The following is a 6,582-nucleotide window of genomic DNA, read 5'->3' as shown; positions in this document are numbered from 1 at the left end:
AGCAGAGTACCCTTTTAAGAGGGTGACATTCGTTATGATTTTATATCCCTCTATCATTTTATAGCCAAAAGAGGGAGAATAGTTGTACGAAAGTCGCCGCGAGACGCAGCCAAGCTGCCCTGCATCCGCCCCGCCGCCTCCCGCCATCTTTGCCGTCCGATCGGCCCTGAGCAACCGTTAACGGTCGGGGAGAGGAGGCGCGCGGCCGCCCCGCCCCCACCGCCAACGGCCGGTGACGGCCTGAAGCGCCGCCTCAGCACTTCTGCGGCCGTGAGGCGGGCGGCACCTTCTGTTGTGCTCCGGCTTCCCCGCAGCGGCCATGGGCCGCGCCGCCGTGCTGCTGCTGCTGCTGATGGCGGCGGGGGGGCGGCGCGGGCGGCCCCGAGGTGCACAGCCTGCGGGGTAGCTGGCGGCTGGGCAACGGGAACGGCTCACTGTCGCTCCGAGGGGAGGTGCCGGGTTGCGTGCATACTGCCCTGCACCGCCGGGGCCTCATTCAGGTACGGCCGCGTGCGGCGGGCAGAGGTCGGCGGGGTGTGGCGGCGTCTGAGGAGAGTCCTCGGTGCCTGCCGTGGTGGATCCCGGCGCCCACCCCAAACCCACCATCTCCCCTCGAAGCTGCATCTGGCGCTGCAGGTCTTGCTTGTACAACAGTGCCCCAGTAGTAAGAAAAGCTTTGGTGTCTGCAGCACGCAGCGTCTCGGGTGGGTCACCACCACAGAGCAGTTTGAAACGGGTCCAGGGGTGCACATAAGGAAACTCGTGCTTTACATGCATGAGGTTCTCTAGGTTTGACACCAAACCAAGTGCAGACACCGGGTACGTATATCAGCGTCACAGGGTGTAAGTCATGGTTACCGGCCGTGTTACCTGGAAAGGGAGGAATCCTCAGCCTGCCCTGCTGAAATTGGGCTTGTTGATGTGAGAAGTTCAGGGATTTCAGACGTTTCAGTCCTTTAAACATGTTTTTAACACACGCAGAGTGCATCAAAACAGCTGAGATTGCACACTCCCATACTTCCTAAGGAAAGTGTATTTGGAACCATGACAAAGTTGATCTCATTGAAACACCTAGTTCCTTCTCAAAGCTTTGCTTTATCTGCTTGTTACTGCTTCTTTCAGTTCTTAGATTTACAAAAACATGGTGACCATTTCCTGGGACAAATGATCAAAACTGCAGTTGTAGATTGGAGGCAAAGTTTATACTGATTACGGCATAGGTTGCTTGTGACTCAGCACAAGGAACGTGGCAGTAAGCAAGGCTGGGTCATTCTTACGATGCCTTTTTAAAAGGAAATACGTAGACTGTGTGTGAAACTGAAGAGATAGGACATTATGAGGTTAACAAAATCTGTAAAACTGAGAAATATTCTGCTATCCTAGAAAATGTGAAACAGTATCCTGTTATCTGAGTACATCAGACATACTTGAATGTGGTGTTTATTATGGGCCCAGTGTTGCATTTCTTGTACAGCAATAATTTAAAAATTCAATTCTGGATGCCTGCACTTTGCATTTTCTATTCTTTAATATTTATGGTTTATACTACTACCCTGTTCTGCTCCAACTAAAATTAGGTATAAAGAAAAAGTGACTCTACTTTGAGCAGGATAATTTTAGCATAGTTTTGTGTTGGTGTATATTGGGAATCCCAATACTAATAATGGATTGCAACAAAAGTAATTGCCTGATAAAACAATCAGAATAATAGAATGGCTTTGTTTGGAAGGAACCGTAAAGATCATCTAGTTCCATAGTCAACATTGAAAAAGAAAACACACTAATATGGAATGATGTGAGCCACTATGCAGTGATGTTATAACATCTTGTGTGCTAAGTGACAAGACATTTGAAACTTGAATTAAAAGTGTTAAAATGGTTTTTCAAAGCAAGTTTTAAAAACTGCAGCAGGCAGTGGGGTATGTGTGGAGGATCAGTAATGAGGGCTGTGCTGGTTTCTCCCATGCAGAGTTCCTATGATAAGCTGAATGTCTCAGCTGTTTGGCTGTGCTGTGAGGCATTGCGTTGATAAGTATGAGTAATCATTCAGGAGAAACTGTGACCAATGCACTGAGTCGAACTCACAAGTTACTGCTGTAATGAAAGACTGGCATTTAACTACTCACTCATTAAGTACTCTAACAAAGTTAGAAAATGTGTTTGCTATTTAGCTGCATTGCTGTAAGCTGACTCGTAATGTTGGTCATTTTAAGCAGCAGTATGGCATTTGGAAACGAGTCTGTGATCAGGAACTTTCATGTGCCTTTGCAGAATCCTGAGCCTGCACACAGATAGGAGCTTAGTCAGCCTCCTGGCCCAGTCAGCTGCAGGACATGTCTTGCTAATGGTGGCTGGGCACTTGGCTAATTAAATCAATGACTCTTGCTTGTTGCCACTCACAACATGTTTATGCATATGCAAGTATGAACTTGCTTAGGGCATGTGCTGATATGCCTGGCTGGGAACCTGCTGTGTGCTGGAAGCTCTGGCAAGTAGAATCAGTGCATTCTGCCCAGGAGAGGAGTGAACCACTTTGCTCACGAGTGTGTTTGCATGGCTGCAGTTTTGGTACCTCAGGAGGCGTTCTGTTGTTTTTCCTTACTGACATGTGCAGGCGACTTAAGATCAATTCAAATCCAAAGCTATCCAGCATGGCAAAGGAATGGATTTACAGGAAGCATTTGCACAAATAATTCCACCTAATAGCTAATTTTAAAAAAATTGCATTTTGTTTAAATGACACAACAGAAAGCATACAAAAATATGGGAGCAACCTTAGCAGATTTCAGAAGCTGCCACTAGTGGTGTGAAATGTAGTCAGTCCCTGCCTCCATAGATGTAGTGCTCTGAAGAGCAGCAAATCTGCTCCGCTTGGAGGGAGTCGGTGAGGTCATTCTTCACGGCAACTCCTGCCTTCATTTTGCAAAGTGCAACTCAGCTGCTTGTCCCGAGGTTTCTTTGCTGTGGTGAAAATGTTTATGGCCAAATATTTTAAATGCAGTTGCCTATAATCATACCCTTAAATTTGTATTTACACAGGAGTATGTGTACAGCCAGAATTTTAGAGGCTTCATTTCATCAGTGATTATTATCTCTGGAAATCAGACTGGTTTGGGGTTATATCAGATTTAGAATTGGGAGTTTTATTGTAATTGCCTAAATACAAAAGCTTTAGTCATATGTATCTTCTTCCTTTTGCTCTCTGCTGTGGAGTGAAGGACTTTAGTTCATCCTACAGAAAATGTCAGCAGGCCAGCAATCCCAAAGCTTTCTACTTGTAATCAAAGTGAAGATTGGTCTGAAAAGCTGTACCAGCAAACAGAGCAGAGCTGGTGAGTTGTTTTGCATAGCAAGACCCATACGTTCAGAGACCCAGTAAAACCTTTTTGCCGTTTTCCAGTGTGACTTGATGGCAAAAAGCACTGTGACCTTTGCCTCTTTATCCTTGTGAATTTTTCATGGGTTAGCACTCACCCTGGAAACCTGAATTAAATGAGTCTTGAGAGGATCTGTTCCAGCAAAATAACTTAGTGAGTACCCCAAAATGAGGGGAAGGGGCAGCGAGAACAAACTGCTGAACTCTAGGTCTACAGATGAGGCTTGGATTAAAAGAATAGGCTGCAAGCAACTTGTTTGTCACTGTGCGGTTCATTTTAAATTTAGGCTGATGAACAAAGTGTTTTTCCCAGGCTCTGGCTGCTTTCATGTACTTAGCTTTACTTTAATCTGCCATGCAGGCTATACATTAGAATAGAAAGAAATCTCTGACACTGAGGACTTGCTACTTATCTCTCTGGATCCTCTTAGAATTCCTTCTAGAGATGTTGCTACTCTTTGACTTATCAAATATAGATTGGATAAGTCCATCTTCTTGAATGCACCAAATATACATCTTGGAAAAATGCTCGTGTGGAAGATGCTTCTGTTTCCTACTAAAGTATTGTTTTTCCTGTATACAAGCAGCATGGTTCAACTGCTGAATTAACTGCAGTGAAAGCTCTAAGGAAAGGAGATGGCATCAGGATATTTGTTTGGCTGTTCAGTTTTTAATTAAATTTCACTACGAATCAGTAGCCATTATTTCAGTTTATGTGTAAAATTTAAAAAACATGGGACGAATGCACATAAACAAGGATAACAGTCTCTTGAATAAAGTCACTGCAAAGCTTGAACGTAAGTGCAGACAATTTACAAACTTGCAGCAAATCTGTTCCTACCCCTGTATCTCTGGAAAAAGATTTGTAGAAGCCATCTCATCTGACGATGTTTTTAACTACATTGTCAGCCTTGTGTTTTCTTTCAGGCAACATTCTGGTAAACACGATCTCTAAGGAGCTGAACTGTGTTAAATCTTTGTACCAGAAACAGCAGTCATCTAGCATGTACTGGCCAAGTACTGCATGATGCCATTTCTGCTGACATGGACACCAGTAAAATTTCACTTGTGGTGAATATGGTTATTGCAGCTGGATTTTCTCATCTGCAAGCCATTTCCATTCATACAGAAAGGATATTTTGTCCTATTAGCCATCGCTTTGACTTGTAAAGAGCTGCTGCGGGGGTTGTAACAGTGATGCGAACACAGGGGCTGGATATCACTGTAGTTTCTGCCCTATTGTACAATGAAGGCATGCACTTGACACTGGGGTACAGCAGTCTTGGTTCTGCTTGGGTATTAAAATATATGAGAGGCTTACATATCTCAAGTGATAGTTCTGTAGTTCTGTAAAGCAGTGCGTATTTTTGTAGCTTGTTGTGCATTTGTATGAAGAACCTTGTTTTGTGTTTACTGGCACTTTTTCACAGCTCAGATTTTTCAGTGCAAACCAGATAACAATTGTGTTGGTTATCATATGGTTCTAGCAGCTTAAATGGCAGTCATCAATGAAATAGCTCATTAATATAAATAGATCACTTTCTGTTGAAATATTTGTGTTCTGTTGACTTGTATGAACATATCTGAAAGCATCCAAAAGCCTTGATGAAGGCTAGGATGAGTATTAAAGGACAGTCACGTTTCAGTAGCTGTTCTCCTTTGGATACTTACAAAGTTAGAGTAGATAAAAGTTATAGCAGCCTTTTAAATACAGCAGAGTGTTTAGAGAATATTAAGAAATGAGTATTAGCATCTTGTCGATTATCCTGATATTAGTCTTCCAGATGTATTCTGCCACAGTATTTGGCTCAGTGTTCAGCTGTAAAACATCTTGACCATAAGATGACATTCAGTTAACTGCTTTGTTGGAGCGAGTATTGAAAATGGATCACCTCTGGATGAGCTTCCAAAACCTGTGTTCCAAGAATCTGATCCATTCATCACCGCTGCTAGGTTCTGCTTCACTTCAAACTGTGAATAAGTGGAACTGGGCTTGCTGCAATCTCTGTAGCTTGTGATATGGAAGAGTGCATGGATAGAGGTAAATGTTGTAACAGTTTGAGTTTGAAGTTGGCAACAGCAAAACATTAAGCTGTAAATAGTGAAGCATTTCTTGAAGGTTTCATTTTGGTAATCTGTGACTTCAGCTGGATTTTCTTAATGATGTGCATTCTAAAATGTCAGCAGGGGAGCATGCAAGTTGGTTTCAAATTAGATAATAACAAAAGCAGACAAAAGGAGAAGAATCTGTTTTTTGTTCTCTATTACATTTCCCTTTCATACAAGCTGATCTGCCCAAATGCAGCTGATGGATGTGGCTATCAGTGTTTTGCTGTGCTCCCCTCGATCCCTGGCTGCACAGGGCACTGGAACTGCATCTGTGGGGGCCACTACATGCCTGGCAGTGCTTGATTGGGCTCTGAGCCTCACTTAAGGTGTGGTCATGTTTCATCCATCTCCTGCTAAACAGGAGAGGTGCTTAGCTCCTATGAGTGTGGCCTTTAGCTATCCTCTTAAAATCATTGCAAGGAGGAGCTGACACAAAACTTGGCAGTTTTGTACTGCTGATCCCTTTAATGTCCCTCTACCTAAATTGGAGATGGCTTCCATTTAATGCTCTATATCAGGGCTTCATCCTGGCAGGCTGTTTGCTTCTTACTTATAGCACTGAAACTTGGAGCAGAGAGCAATCAGGTGGGGAGCTTGAGTAGTTCAGATTTTTCCCCAGAATTGCAGGGGGCAGGAAAATGAAAGGCTGTTGTGTTACAATGGCACTAAAAATAGCTGTAGCTGTCTCCACCCCATTATGGCTTGCTTCCAAAAACATGTTGAGCTAGTGAATGAATGCAAAGTATATTACATTCATGTGCAGTCTGTTTAGTAGCATCCTTCAGGTTCTCCCAGTGATTCTTACATTTGTCTTCTTCTTTTTTTTTTTTCTAATCCAGTTTTCTAAAAGAAACCTTTCGTTTTGATGTGAGCTGATTTAATATGGGATTTCAGATATATCCCAACAGTTTGAGTTGCAGGAGAAGGCGAAATGGTTTTAAGTTGAGGGAGGGAAGTTTTAGGTTGGATGTCAGGGGGAAATTCTTTACAGAGAGAGTGGTGAGGTGCTGGAACAGGCTGCCCAGAGAGGTTGCGGATGCCCCGTCCCTGGAGGTGTTCAAGGCCAGATTGGATGGGGCCCTGGGCAGCCTGGTCTA

At 43.6% G+C, this 6,582-nt stretch overlaps 1 protein-coding gene across 4 annotated transcripts in view; it reads left to right on the top strand.

Annotated features, from left to right (window-relative positions):
* Positions 1-217: 217 nt before the first annotated feature.
* The window catches only part of MANBA (mannosidase beta), a 48,976-nt gene continuing 42,611 nt past the window's right edge, over positions 218-6,582 (top strand). Inside the window, exon 1 of one of the 4 annotated variants that reach the window (XM_019614813.2) lies at positions 218-500. The gene's annotated coding sequence lies outside the window, so the exon portion shown is untranslated. Of the gene's footprint in view, positions 501-797; positions 820-3,309; positions 3,333-5,396; positions 5,418-6,582 lie in introns of those variants that run through there. The other 3 variants (XM_031553124.1, XM_031553123.1, XM_031553122.1) reach the window with 3 other exon arrangements.

The sequence above is a fragment of the Meleagris gallopavo genome, chromosome 4 (genome assembly GCF_000146605.3).
Source record: "Meleagris gallopavo isolate NT-WF06-2002-E0010 breed Aviagen turkey brand Nicholas breeding stock chromosome 4, Turkey_5.1, whole genome shotgun sequence".
NCBI classification, from domain to species: Eukaryota; Metazoa; Chordata; class Aves; order Galliformes; family Phasianidae; genus Meleagris; species Meleagris gallopavo.
Note: the sequence above shows the minus strand (reverse complement) of the source record. Positions and strands in the feature narration are given on the sequence as shown.